The following is a 15,477-nucleotide window of genomic DNA, read 5'->3' on the forward strand; positions in this document are numbered from 1 at the left end:
AGCAAAAAGACTAGAATTCAAGGATCCTACAGACAGCCAAGATTTAACTCAGGGATGAGGGAGAGAATTTAAAGCTTATCTCATAGAAACTGAGTAATTAAGTAGACAAAAATACGTAAGCATATAAAGAATCTTAAGAATATAAATTGATGTAGGAGCTGTACAAACACTGAGTAGTAATTTTTTCTTATGCCTATGAAGTATTTTTAAAAATTGATATGTACTTGTTCACAGAGAATCTTAATATGTTCCAGCAATGCATATTTCATGGCCACATCTTTGAACTAAAATAAAATAAAACTAAAAATTAAAATTTCCGGTTATTTAGAGACTAATAACAATCAGAAAATGATGCCACATCAAAACTATAGGATGCAGCTAGAGGAAAACCCACAGCTCGAAAAGATTTCACTATTAAGTAAGAAAGATTTAAAACAAATGGAATAGCCATTCAATTTAAGAAAGAGGAAAAATACAGGAGCTGGAAATTAATAAGATAAAGCAGAAACTACTGATTTAGGAAGCAATAGTAATAGTTAACATTTACAGGGCATTTGCCATATACCAATTACTGAATAAGTGCTTTGTAAGCATTGTCTTATTTAATCTTCATAATAACTCTCTGAGATAATATTCATCATGAAAAATAACAGTCATGGATCTTTATGAGGCAAATAACTGCATTAGACTCTATAAAGAAAAATAGAATTAGAATTATTATAGATGTCTTTTAAAGAACTCTTTCAGCTTTTGATGAGTTTAGAAAATAAAAAGCCAGCACTCCCTGCAGAACTAAACAAAACAAAACCATAGCTCAGAGAATTTGAATAATAAAAGTTGGTATACACGTATATTTATATTTTTCTCATATGAACCTGGCGTATGCTTAGAATTAATCAATATAACTTATATAGTAAGATCCTAATGAAAATTAAATCTGAAAAGCCGAATCTTGTACAGGTCACTGTCTTTGTCTAGAATTTAATATATCAAGGAGTTAATAAGTATTTCTAAATAGAAAAATCTTGGAATTTGAAATGTATCCTCTTCTGAAATTGCTTAATATTAGGAAAACAACAAATGAGGATTTTTTTCAAAATTTATAGGATGAGGCCAAATCTGTAAATACAAGCAAATTAACAGCCTGAAATATTTTGAAAATTAGACAAGAAAGAATGAAAATAAATAAGATGATTATTCAACTCGAGAAGTTCTGATATGTAAAAACTAAGGAAAACTAACATGAAAGGATTTTTGAAAACAAAGTAAAACTGTTATTTTAAAATAGATTTCAAAAACTGTTAAAACTTTTTGCTCTTACTTTTTATTTCTTTTTTCTATTCTAATTCATTCTGAGTGAACTCAAGTTTGTATCCTAACTGCATTTTTTCTCAGTGTTGGTTCTGCTCTGAGCTGTTTCTAAAATTGATTTCAGTGATAGAATGTCTTTAGGTTCTTTCCCGGTCTCATTCAGCTACATTTTCAAGCATGCCTGCCTCCCATCTCAGTGTCCTTTCTTATCATCTATAGTGAATGCTTTTGTATCATGGGTCCAGTATTCTTTTTCCATGAATTGCTTGCTCCTTCATGCGGTTGCATTAGGGGTTTGCTGGATTGCACGAGACCCAAGGTGAGAAAAATCAGTCTCTTTTCTTTTGAGAGAAAGATAGAGAGACATCAGTCAGGTTCTCTCTGGGTATGTGGGTCTTTAAGATGTAAAGCCTGATGTTTCTGGTAGCCTTTGATGACGTGTGGCCTGATCTGTGGTGAGAGAATAGAATGAAGTAAATGCACAGGGGGGAGCAGAATTAAGAGGGAAAGGAAGCCTCTGCAGTGCTCATCCAGGTCGTTTTTGCTGCTCAGTTCCATCCCAGTCTTGAGTCAATGAGCTGTCCCAGCATCTCTCTCTCTATTAATTCCTGTTCACTTAGAACCAAGAGTCCTTGCTCAACACGTTGTCTTTGCTTGCATATCTTATTTCATACTTCTAGCAATTATTTATCACTTATTCTATTGAGACTAAAGTAGAGTCTTTAAATATTCAGTTCTGCTTCCTTTAGGCAATCTTTTCTACAAGTGTGCTATTCCTTCCTGCCTCAAGTACTATATGCTCCATCTTTCTACTAATAATCTCCATGGAGGCGTCTTTTTATTTCTTTTGTAGTAATTCATTCTTGAAGAAGGATAAGTCCATCTAGTTGTGGGTGGATTCTCTTTGATTCTTTTCACTTCAGTGCCATTCAAGGCACTTTTCCCTTAGTCAACTATCTGAAGGGTTATAGCCCTTTCTCCATGTGACTCTGCTGGTGGGTGTAGGAATCTCTTGGACATCTTACTGTAAGTGGTAGAGTTCACTTCTGGTTATTCTGAAGCAGCCTTCTATCTTGTCTTGCCAGAATCAACAAAGCAAATGAAGAACCATAATCCCTACATGAGCCACTTTCAGCTCTTCCAGGCTCAGCTTGTTCCTGCAACTGATTTCATATCTTGGAATGTCAAGTGCCCCTCCCTATCCAGCCTGCCTCCTGCTTCAATGCGCTGCTGGCAGTTCTTTATCCTCCCTCTAGTCCTGGAGGATAAAGGTTCATGTCAGGCTGTGCTTGTTTGTAAGACGATGATATACTTGGCCAAAATCACTGATTCTATGTGTCAGAAACCACATATAATAAAACAGGCTGTTCCAAATATAAAGATGTAAAGATTGCATAGTATGGAAAATGTATAGTGGTAGAAAAGAATAGAATTTGCATAAAGAGAATAAATTACCCTGCAGAGCACTAATTTGTAGGTCCCTGAGTATCTCAGTGTTAGTATTTTCGGAGAAATAATCATAAAAGGAATTAGAAATCGACTGAGGAAACCGGATAGAACACTGTAGGGGGAAGTACTAAGGAAAAGGTCCTCAGCCTCCTGGCTGTGGTGTGGACTCTATTGCTCTCATCCTCTGTAGTTATGTTTTCTGTAGGTCCTTACGAAATCCAAACAGAAATCACAGCATTAGAGAAGCAAAAATTAAAATTTATTCATGGATAGTTAATGAAAAGTGAAATAAGAATAAAATAGGGTAATATTACATGATTTAACATTGGTTAAAGGAGTTGATACTAAACATAAGAGAATTTAACTACGACACAAAATGTGTTTTGAAAGATTAACAGGATAAAGATTGTTTCCATCACTATCTCAGCTTGAAACGAACAGCATTCTCAAAGGGTCTAACAGAAAGAAGGTTAAAGAAGGATCAATTTACAGAGGAGTGGCAACAGTTAAGAGAACCAAAATGGACGAGTGAAAAGAGGGAAACGATTACCACTTCTAGACTTGAAAGGGAAAAGGAGTCTTCAAAACGGTCTTACCAGAACCAGGGAGGGCCACAATCCCAAGGGAAGTGTACTCCTCAGGTAAAGGAGCAGCATGGCCAGGTAATGAGGGCCCTTTCCTCCCACCCTCCAATCTTCTTCTGGCACCTCTCAGGACACAAAACAGGACAGAAAAGAGAGCTGAGAACAAACCTGGAGAGGCAAACAGAGAAAAACGAACCTGAAGGAAAAGGAATTGAAGGCTAAAAAAAGATAACAACAATAAAAACGTGAAGGTAAAGGGAGGAAATACTGATAAGTTTAAAATAGTAAAGTTCATTAAATAAAAACTAAAAAAATGTAATCTCAGTGGGATTATAGATTAAGAACAAGAATTAGGGGCTAGAAATCTGAGTAGAAATATGAAACACTAATCAAGAAAGTAAGTTTCGAAGCAAAATAATTTACTTTAGAAAATGAAACCAGGGAAGGGAGTTTAAATGTTAGAAAGAAATGATAAAATCAGAATGCAATAATACAAATAAAATCAGCATAAATCAAGGCAATAATACACACAAAAAAGCAACCTAATTATGAATAGTAGTAGAATTACTTTCATTATTTTTATTTTCATACTTTGTATATCTTCAGATTTTTGAAATAATAAGTATGCTTTATTTTTCTAATCAAAAGAGGGAAAAGTATATAGAAAATAAGAAGCACATACAAACACAGTCCAGTTAGCCAGCTGATATTCACAGTGAGACATCAATTAAAAGAATATATTACAGATGAGAAAACCGCTCATAATTAAGCAATTGGCCTAAAACCACATCAGTAGTTAGTGAAGAAATAAAATTTTTCTACTGTGCTGTACTACTCCCTCTCAGCTACATTTTTTTTAATTAGGAAAGATTTTATTTCACGCAGCTAGTGTATATGATAGTTCATAAATTCATCTGTTGCACAGTTGAGCCTATGTATTAGTTTTCTAATGCTGTATAAAAAATGACTACACAGTGGCTGAAAATAACCCCCATTTATCTGCTCACAGTTCTGTAGGTAAAAGGTGCAGGCATGGTGGGGAGGGGATCTCTGATCAGTGTTTCACAAAGCTGTGTTTGCAGCTAGAGCTCCAGGTCCTCCTCCAAGCTCAGTTGCTTGAAGTTGTATGACTGAGGTCCCCATTTCCTGGCTCAGTGTCAGTGGGTTGCCACTCCCAGCTCCTATGGCCACCACCCTCTTGACTACATTTTAAACTCAATCACAATACTTCCTCTCTCTCAAGGTTTCTGCCACAATTATTCTATCTCTTCCCCTCTCAAGTAGAGAAGAGGCAAGTACCTCTCTCTTTTTTATTATATGCCATTTCAAATCATTTGGGGAAGCAGACACAGTACATTTGGTATCCAAACCCCTGATAGGAATATTCCAACATTCAAAAACATATATAAGAATGTAATTGTATTACTTTCCCAAGACAACCAATTGTGATATAAGCACAAAAAGGGAAATATCATAGAGATCTGCATGTTCTTGCTTCACCATCAGCGAAGGCAGTACCTACAGCAGTGTTTCCCAGCCCCACAGGTGCCTCTGGTTAAGGTGGATATTGCAAGGAGAAAAGGAAAGTCTTGCCCATAGTGGATTTTCCTGTCATTGTCACCTCCACCAAAGCCCTCAGGAGAATCCAGTCAGTGACTTTTTGTGTATGGAAGCCAAGGCGATTTCCACCACTGTACTTGTGCTCCTGACATTTTACATTAAGAGAAAGTCCAGACATCAAACAGAAATCTAAGGGGAAACTGAAAGCTGAATATGGATAAATAAAGTCAGCCCTGAATAATGGGAGTAGTTGATGGTACTATAATTGGTCCTTGCAACTTTATGGAACAGATGGGATTCCTAAAAGATCTTAAGTAAAGATAACTGGAGGGTGGCATATATTATATAACTGTCATATTCTGAACTAAAAAAGAGTTCTGGGGGAAATAATTAAATTAGGAGCATGTAAAACAAATGTGTTTATTGTTATCTATTATTTCTGGCCCTCTGGATAGCTGGTAGTTCATTTGACTATACTTCTGCCTAAACCAATTTAAATTAATCTAGCCGGTAAATTGAATAATGCTGTATCAACTGCTTTGCTGCAATCAAGATATATTGTATATACTCAACTCTCTTAATCTAGTAGCCATATTTTCCAATGTTGATGGATAATTACCTTTAAGTGCATCCCTGCCCTCTTTGCTTTTAGGCCTGGTTGATAGCACCATTACTGGAAGTGATATGTTCCCAGAACCATTTTGAGAATGCAATTTGGCTTAACTCTCCCATCAGTAATATCAGTATAATCTGAGGGTTCTAAAGGCTATTAGCTTTCTCTAATGGTCTTTGACTCCCTTAAATAATGAACAAAAAGGGCCCAACAGACAAGAGGAAGTAAACTTCAACTTTCAATTCCTTAATGTCTTCTCCACTTCAATATGAATGTTCACCGTAGTTCATAAGCATATACTCCTGAAGGAAAAGAACACTTTCGTAAAGATTTGTGTGCTGTGTCAATGAACGCAGAGAATACAGCCTAATCAAACCTCTAATTCCCAAAGATAAATTTCTAACTGTAGTGAATTTGTTTCCATTTATATTTTTCTTGGACATTTGTATCATGGCACATCAAGAGGCTCTAAAGGAACTGTGCTGGTAAAAGTCTTGCTTTGTAGACCTGTATTAACTACTAAGCTAAAAACATTTCAGTAATGCATGAAATCCCAAGTCTCTTTCACCAATATGACAGACTCAGGATTACGAGCTGTCTGCACATCCTGGTTCTTTTTAAAAAGTTGGTAGATACTATGCCTGGCTTTAAATTCTCAGCTTGCATGTGCCTCTATTCCAGCTAGGAAATCTTTTCTTTCAGTTTTTATCATTGTTTGCTTATTCCTTTAATGCTCAATGTTAAAGAGCTGTAATTTTGTGAACACAACTTAGATGTCTTCTTTACTTTTTATCATTAAGTTTCTGAGAACTCACCCGATCCTGATGGTTGCTAACTATAATGGTAGACTTGAAGATCATCATCGCTCCACCGCAGGGTGTGCCCTGGAAGGTATTTTCCAGGTGTGGTTATGGCTAAGGGTGGGTCCACCTTCATTTGCTGTTCTCCCTTGTGATCAGTGAACCCAAATGTTGAAGTAGTATTTAGTTCTGGCAGTGTCATTCTAGATTAGAGAAGAGGGGTTGCCTGTCTTAGATCATAGAGAACCAGCTATTGCCAAAAATTGCAGTTCTTTCAAGCTGAAGAATAAAGGAGATTCACAAATCTTTGGGGGTTACACATAGGAAGATAATCTCTAAATGATCACACCTCAAACCCCTAGTGCCAAGGGAAAAACAAAACCGATAAAGAGACAAACAAAAAATAATAGGCTGTTTGCTATATCACACCAAATGAGAATATTAATGTATGAGTATATTCTATTTTCTCTTGAGTTGACATGAATATGTACATCTAATACATACGTATACAATACAAATATATTTATGTATGTTTGGACCAAAATCAAAATGAGATCATAGATGGGAAAGTACTTTGTGCTTTACAATACATTTAAAATACAAGATTTATTATGTATAGATTTAGGTAGGCCTAAAAAGCAAGATGTTCCTTCGGCACTATCACATTGAATTATCCAATTGGAAGTATGTTATCTGATTCTTCACTGACATTTCCAAGTAATCATATGATTGTCATATAATTTCCCAACCCAAATCCTTCCATAAGTGGAAAACTGTAAATTATAAAATATTTACCAGAGGAACCAAGATGACTGTCTCAAATCTTCTCTGGTTTTCAGATACATGTGTCAGGCAATATTTCAAAAGGCATAAATATGTTTAACTGCACTATGAAAATCCATGTTCATTATCCTCATATGTTAGCTAATTCTCTATCTTTATATATACATACATACATGCACACACCCACATATATAAACATATACATATATATGAGTTTTCAAAAGGTAAAATTAGATACAGACTCTGTACAGTGGCCAGTTTTTATATCTTGCCAAACAAGTCATTGCTCTTTTAAGAAACAAAGATGTTTTGCATTAACTTCTCTAAAAAGTATTTTAATGCACAATCATACATTTTAAACATATAAAATACAAATAAATTCCACTGTATGCTCCTTGAGGGGAGGGATTATGACTTTTGTCCCGTGCATAATTTTACCACAGATTTTAGGATATTGCTAAATCCAAAGTGGATATTTAATAAATGTTTATGGTGAATGGTTGTCTGAAAAACATTTCAAATATATGCCAAAATAGAATTCTTATGTTTGACTCAGATGTGTTCAGTTACCACTAATGATAATGAGAGATATATGCCTACAGCATACAGAACACTGGTCCAGAAAGAGCTTGATAAAAGGTTAAGTCAAGACATAAAACCAGCAAGAACCACCCAATCATCTATAACCTGAATAAATTGGAATGATGGAGAATTACCTTCTCTTTTCCCAAGAGACATTTAGGTTATAAAGTGGTACCTGTTTATCCGGGTCATCCTTGTTTTATTTCAAACAGTGTGCAAGGGTAGCTCTTCTCCACTCTGCCAGACTATGAATAGCATGTGGTAATGACAAATCAATTACACCAGCGTCTGAAGTAATGAGATGCTTTTGTCAAGTAGATCTTATGAGTTTGGAATGTTCCAAATTTGAGCATGGTATTAATCCAGCAAATGCTCTAGTTAGACTCAAGTCAGCAGATTTTTATAAAGTGACTCTTATGGACTTAGCATTTTGATAAAGACTCCTGAGGAGTTTACATCCCTGAGGATTTGCTCTTTTCAGGGAGGACAGAGTTATATATTTTTAAAAACTTAACAGAGAACAAAACAATTATATGACCCAGTAATAAATTGTATGCCACAGATTCTAAGTGTTTGAAGACTACAGAAATCAGTGTGATCAGCTGTGTTCAGAGACGGATTTATGAGGGGAGCAGATCTCAGGAAATGAGCAGGATTTGGACTGGTAGAAAGGATGGCAGAGACTTGAGAGAAGAGTATGGTTCATACAAACCCATAAATACTGATTGAACATCTGAGACTCAGTACTGCATAGTGATAAGAGGGAGGACTCGAGTCAGATTTCCTGGGTTCAGCTCAAAGCCTGTCCCTGTGTTACCTAAACTGGCTTTATCTCAATTTTCTCAACTATAAAATGAGGAAAATAAGAGTATATATATATAGATAGATAGATAGCTAATTCAAATATAATTTTTTGGGTCCTAAATTTTCTTTCACTGAAGACTTTAATTAGGTACACTTTTTAGAATACTCTCTCCTCCATTATATCTGTTTCCTGTAGGTTTATTTCATCGTTTGGTGTTTGCTCATTTCTTTAGGTCTTTCTTTTCCTTGTTGGAGACTTTCCTCAAATATTTGGTAATCCTGGGCTGCCTACATCTAAAATGAGATACTTAAAATTCATTTATTCAACACTCAGTAAATATTTATTGAACGTCTACTATGTGCCAGGCACTGTTCTAGGTGCTTGAAATTCATCAGTGAATAACTGACTGGAAATTCTGTGTGCTTAGCGGAAGAACAGAGAACTCCTGCCCCCTTAAACGTCTACATGTCTTTCTTAGAGGACTGAGCAGTCTCTTCAGAAAAGAACTTGCCTGTCTCCTTCCTGGGTGAGGAAAGTTTGGTTATCTCTATTCTGGAAGTGAGGCTGGGCATTGGGATGGGAGAGTGTCACTTTTCAATCAACAAACTTTCATCCAATCCCAGAATTTACCCCCCACCCATTCTACCTGTTGTTTCCAAATCCTAAACATGTTCTTAATTTTTCCAGACAAAAGATTTCCTGTTTCCTGTCTGAGAGCAGAGAGTTCCTGTCCCCGTGCAGAGGAGGAGGGGAACTGAGGTCTGACTGCTTTCTCTGTAGGTTTTCAAACCAATGACCCAGTTCTCAGCTCCTCCCTTCACCCCTCATTCTTCCTGGTCCTTGAAACCTCCAAGTCCAGAGCCTCAGGGGGCAGAGGAGGGCAGTGTTGGGTGGTTAGGCAATCTACTATTGGACTCCCACTATGTTCCTATAGATAGCATCTCCCTGGCACCTGGGTTACCATGGTGACAAATGTTTGACCTGTTTTTCAGGAAGTAGGACCCCCTTGTCCAGTTCAGGCCAGTTGAGACCACCAAACCATCAACTAGGCCTGTGCAGATGCCCAAAACGTGACCTTTGTTTTCCTGAGGAAGATTTTTCCCTGAAGTAATATCTGCTGCCAATCTTCCGCTTTTTGTATGTGGGTTGACACGTCAGCATGGCTGATGACAGACGAGTGGTATAGGTCTGCACCTGGGAGCTGAACATGGGCTGCTGAAGTGGAGTACATCAAACTTAACCACTAGGCCACTGGAGCTAGCCCTCAGTAAGTGGCTTTTTGACATCAAGAGGCTAAAAACTCCACCCTCAGATAGTGCTAACACTGCCATTTTGTGAACATGCATCCTATGAAGAGGCCTGAAGTCTGACTACACTTGCGCAGATTGTCAATTACCTCACCTCCAGTCATCTATCTCCACACTTCAGACCACCTTACCCCTTACTCCATAAATATCCTTGAGTTCCCAATTTCTAGGGGACAGATTTGAGACTCTTTCTCCCGCTTTCTCACTTGGCTGCCTTGTGATTAAAACCTTCTCTGTTGCAATCGCGTTGTCTCAGTGATTGGTTTTCTGGGAAATCGGCAAAAAGGAACCTGGTTTGGTAACAGTTTCAAGAGGAAGAGGGAGAGACACCCATTTATTTAAACCACGATCTTTAACTAGAAGGTTTGTGTCTTGAATTTAACATACTAATACTTTATGTCATTATAGAGTGCTGCATTAAAGACCCCAAATTTGTTCCCTTCTTCTTGTGTGCACGTCCTTGAGCAGCTGCTCCCACATCGACTCTGGGCATGGCCATCTAACTTGTTTGGCCAATGGAGCAACTGCAAATGAGACGTTAAAGAGATATGAGACTTGTTCGGAACACCACCTTGTGAATAAGACTGAGCTTGCCTGCTGTAGCATGAGCGACTGCGTGGAGAGAGGTTCAGTCATCACAGCTCTCCCTAGTGAGGCCATTCGCAAGCCACCCAACCTGACCCACCCAACCTACCACCTGATTGCAGATCCAGGAGTGAGCTCAAGTGAATTTAGCTTCACTGGCCCAGATGAGCCCAGCTCCTATTGCCAACCTGTAGAATCATGAACTAATTTTGGGAGCTAGATATGTAGCAGAAGCTAATCAGCATAACTATTATAAATTGCTAATGTTTGTTTTCTTAACATTTACTGCATGCTAACAATGAGTGAGGCACTGTTTTAAGCAGTTGTCCTGCATTATTAACTCATTTAATTCTGACAAAAATCCTATAAGCTTTATATTATCCCCAATTGAAACATTATATATACGTACATATATATATATATATGCATATTCTCCTGAAAATGAAAAGTAAAATTTTGGTATTAAAAACACAAAAGCCGAAGTTAAAAGGTCAATGGAAGCTTAAAATATAAAGTAAAGAAAATCTCCTCAAAGGAAAACAAAAGCAAAACAGAAGAAAACAGGAGATAGAAATGAGAGATTTAATGGATCAAACTGGCAGCTTGACACACAACAAATAGAAGTTCCAGAAAGAGAAAACGGAGAATCAAAGGAGAGAACATTGCCCAGAGCTGAAGGAAACCAGAAAGATCTTACCTAGTGTTTTGTACAATGAATAAATAAAGACTCAGACAAAGACACATCACTGTAAAATTTAAGAATATCAAAATAAAGGGAGGAAAAAATTTTCAGAGAGAAAAATCAGAACTATATAAAGAATGAGAAGTATATTAACATCAGACCTCTTGCCAACAATGCTATTTATCAGAAGGCAATTGAGAAATGCCTTCAATAATTCTGAGGAAAATATATTTTCCAAGTTGTATCAACCAGCAGCCTGCCTGATGGTGCAGCGGTTAAGTGCTCATATTCTGCTTCATTGGCCTGGGGTTCGCTGGTTTGGATCCCGGGTGCGGACCTATCCACTACTTGTCAAGCCATGCTGTGGTAGGCGTCCCATATATAAAGTAGAGGAAGATGGGCACAATGTTAGCTCAGGGCCAGTCTTCCTCAGCAAAAAGAGGAGGATTGGCAACAGATGTTAGCTCAGGGCTAATCTTCCTAAAAAAAAAAAAAAAAAACCAAACAAACAAAGTTGTATCAACCAAACTGTCAATCAATAAGGAGGACCAAAAACCAAAAATGTTACCTCTCATGCTACTTGGTTGTACTTGATGAAGTAATCAAGAAGAAAGAAGACTTGACATCCAAAGAACAGGAGGTTCAAGTTGGAAGGGCAGCAAAGAGAAGAAGCAGGATGACAGTGGTTGAGCAGCCTGGAGGACAGCAGGAAACAATCACTCCAGGAGGACAGTTTCCAGAAAAAGGAGGCAAGTGGTAGATTCACTGATGCAATGGAACTTTGAGGGAAATAAAAACTACTTTTAGGTATATGGAGAATTAAGGGAGCATTTGAGAGGGAAACGAAGGAAAAGGACATAAGAAACCATACAAATGAAAATGAAATGATTATTGATTCAAGAAAAAATGAAAAATTGTACCAAAGAAAAGGAAATATAGTCAGAAAACACACTCTGCCTTGCCAAGAGGCAATATTCAACTATCAAATTAGTGGAAAATGCTGATTATTGCTTTAACTAAAAAAATGTGATTTATTATGTTGGGAGAATGAATGAGTCAAGGAAATGGGCAACGGAAAAGAGAGAGAAGTGTTCATCTACTATAACACAATGTCAAATACTAATATCTAAAATATTGTTTTAAAACACAACCATATTATTTAGAAAGTAAAGAGAAGTACAGAAGAAATAGCTAAGAGCATTCTTTTTAAATGATTACCTTTGGGGAATGGAACTGTAGGGGAGAAAGACATTTCCTCTTCCCAAATGGGGGTTCGTCTGGTCGGAGAACGAATTAAATTCACATGAGACAGAATAGCAAGAGAAAATTAAACAAAGCTTTATGAGGAACCATGGCCCGGGGCCTTTCTTCCCGAAGGAAGAAAGGGCACCGAAGAAGTGGGGTGCACAGAGTGGTTATATACCCCCAAACAGGGTGTTTCACATGTGATTAAAATGTCCCTTTTACAATAGTCACAAGGTTGCTCTGTCAGCACAGCTCTTGATGGAAACGGCAGATAGGTCTGCTGTCTCAGTGAGCGCTGCAGGGCGGCAGGTGTGTTACCTCGGGCTGGGGGGTCACAGATGAGCGCCGCAATCAGTTCCCAGCCTAAAGAAAGACGCTTAATCTTTAAGGAGATGCCAACATTGGGAGGGGGAGGGAAGTCAGTTACAGGAGGTTACCAGACTAGCACAATAAAATGCAGATTTAAGTCTTTGCCTTTGGTATTGATTAAGAGTTTTTAGAGAGAGAAGGTCATCTCCTTTCTTCTTCCTGGTACAGACAGGGAGGCACCTTTACAGATAGAGATTTACCTTACAAATGTAAATGTGTCCTAACAAAGGGCAAGTTCCATTCCTCAGAGCCTCCTTCCCTGTCCCAGTTTATCAAAAGCAATCAGCCTCAAATAATCCTGATGCCAAAGAGACGTATCTTGGGGTGGCCAATTCCAGGTCCCCACAGAACTGTGGGTGAGGAAGAAGGTGGAGTAGGAAATAGTGCCATTTTTCACTATGAAATTCATTTCTTAACTATGTGCTTGTATGATTTTGATAAGTATAAAACAAAAATAGGAAGAAACATGAGTACAGATTGATCTTATGTTAGTCATATTTCAAAAGATATGGCTGGGACCAGGATTTACCAATCCTTGTCTGGTGTGGACTGATACAACAGCCACCACGGTTGGGTTCCAGGGTTGGTTTGTTGTTGTTGTTGTTGTTGTTGCATGTGTGTGTGCATGTATGTGCACACAGCTGCCCAGAACAGTGCTCATCCTTTACGACTAGTGAAGGCTTGACCCACAACCGTTGTGGGTCCCTCACCCTAATGTCCTGGCCTGGAGCAGTGTGAGACCCCAGAACCCCGCTTTCCCTCTAGCACAGCCTGTTCTTTGGGTTGCCCCTGTCTCCCTCTTGGCCTTCCTAATGGAAGGTCAGCACAGGTACCCATAGCTCCTCAGTCACAGAATGGGACCAAATAACAGAAAAGAAAGTAATGTAAGTGAGAAAATATCCTCATTTAGGATTATTTTCTCATCTCTACTTCCATTTAAAGCAAATAATGCAGTGCCCATCTGAATATCCTTGCGGAGTCCATTTTGTCCTTGACTCCAATCACGCCTCTTTCTTCTAGAAGTGGCAGAGATAGAAATGAGAGGGAGAGGCAGGTGAGCACAGAACACCTTCTAGAGTTTAGAGTATGTGATTATCATTTCCTATGTGCAAGGCCTTTTGTTATATTCTATGGGAGAAATCACGAATGAGAAACAATTTTGATCCCGTTATAAGTGTATCTTGCTAATTACAAGCCAATAGTCCTTCCGGAATTGCAAGTCTCCCTTTCAAATTCAAACAACCCTAAGACATGTTGTACCTTCTTAAAATACTACTAGTTAACACCTTTTACTGCTGAACTCTCTGGAAATGGCTATAGAATAAGCATTTCTAGAGGATAAATGAGAATGAAAAAGGATGTTAAAAAGGAAAGTGAAAGGACATCAAAGATAATCTTGTTACTCCCTATTTTTCAAAGTGCCTGCAGTGAATAATGGTACCTTCCTCACTCAAAGGAAGGCAAGTAAACTTCTCCTTGGCCTTTTTGTTAAACTAAATAAATTAAATTTCACTCGTTATTATAGTTCAAACTTTTACTCGCAAAGAAAAGCAAACAGTTTACCCTTTCATAATCCTAATATACACCAATGACTAATATATGTTTATAACTAATTAAAAGAATTATTTTCACATCCTCTAACTTTATATTTTTGCCTCCTTGCACAGTATATAGTTTCCTCCTATATATTATTTAGTAAAATCTTTGCAGAGTGACTAAAATGTCCAAGGCACCCATTTCCACACTACGTCAATATGTAAAATAGAAACAAATATTTTAAAACAATAACAACAAACATGGCCTATCTCCTTGAAGAGAGGAGGCAAAATTATGGTTGGGGAAACGGGGCCTAGAAAAACACCTAGTATAGTGTGACAGAAATGGTGCTGAAATTATTATAAGCCAGCAAAATGAGATGGGCCATGGCTGAGCAGGCAATAAGGGTTAGCAAATCTAAATTTATGTTGTATGGTAATAAATCCTCTGTCTGTGGAGTCAGAAAGAGCAGCATCCTGACTCTGCTACTTATTAGCTCTGCGACCTTGGGTAACCTATGTAAACCAACATAAGCTCCAAGTACCTCACCCTTAAAATAGGTATCAGAATATTACCTAATTTATTCAGTAATATTTGAATGACTACCATATGCCAGGCTCTAGGGTTACAATGGTGATCAAGATAGTTACGGTCTCAGCTCTCTTTAAACAATAAGCAAGGAGTCAAAACGGTGGTAACTATTCTGAAAGGGAAACATGAGAATCCAACAAACAAAACTAAAAGAAAAACCTTTCTGAGGAATTGGTCTTTTAAAGGAGACCAAAGTGCTGTTTTTTATGTAGTCCATCCGAAGCCAGTAAGAAGAGTTGGAAGGCCTGTGGTGGGGGGAGGGGGCAGTCGCGGCGTCATCAAGGGAGGAACAGAAGCATGATGGCTGGAGCAGAGACAGGGACTGGGCAGGGCCAAAGAGGAGGCCAAGGACTTTGACAGGGGATTACAGAGGACTGGTGAGCCGCAATAAGGATTTTCAACTTTAACCTAAGAATGACTAGAACTTATTGAAGGGTATTAAGCCTACTTTGCTTAAAGAAGTGTTACAAAGATCACATGAAAATTACATGTAAAATTTCCTTTCTTCCTTCTTTCCTTCCTTCCTTCCTTTTTTCCATCCTTCCATCCTCCCTCCCTGCCTCCCTCTCTTCCCTCCTTCCTACCTACCTTCCTTCCATTTTTTTGCTTTTTATTTCTTTTATTTTTTCAAATCAAGGGCCCTTTCTACTTCAGGGGAAGTCATACGAATTTACA

General features: G+C 38.0%; 1 long non-coding RNA gene across 2 annotated transcripts; it reads right to left on the minus strand.

Moving 5' to 3' along the window:
- Positions 1-2,998: 2,998 nt before the first annotated feature.
- On the minus strand, positions 2,999-7,977 carry LOC139044804 (uncharacterized). 2 transcript variants are annotated; one of them, XR_011502019.1, is made up of 3 exons: positions 7,858-7,977; positions 6,333-6,520; positions 2,999-3,512 (listed from the first exon to the last, which is right to left on the minus strand). It is a non-coding gene; the product is annotated as an uncharacterized lncRNA (long non-coding RNA). The 2 variants fall into 2 exon arrangements; XR_011502020.1 differs by having other exon boundaries at positions 7,817-7,910.
- Between the last annotated feature and the right edge of the window lie 7,500 nt (positions 7,978-15,477).

Source organism: Equus asinus, chromosome 3, assembly GCF_041296235.1.
Source record: "Equus asinus isolate D_3611 breed Donkey chromosome 3, EquAss-T2T_v2, whole genome shotgun sequence".
In the NCBI taxonomy this organism is placed as follows: Eukaryota; Metazoa; Chordata; class Mammalia; order Perissodactyla; family Equidae; genus Equus; species Equus asinus.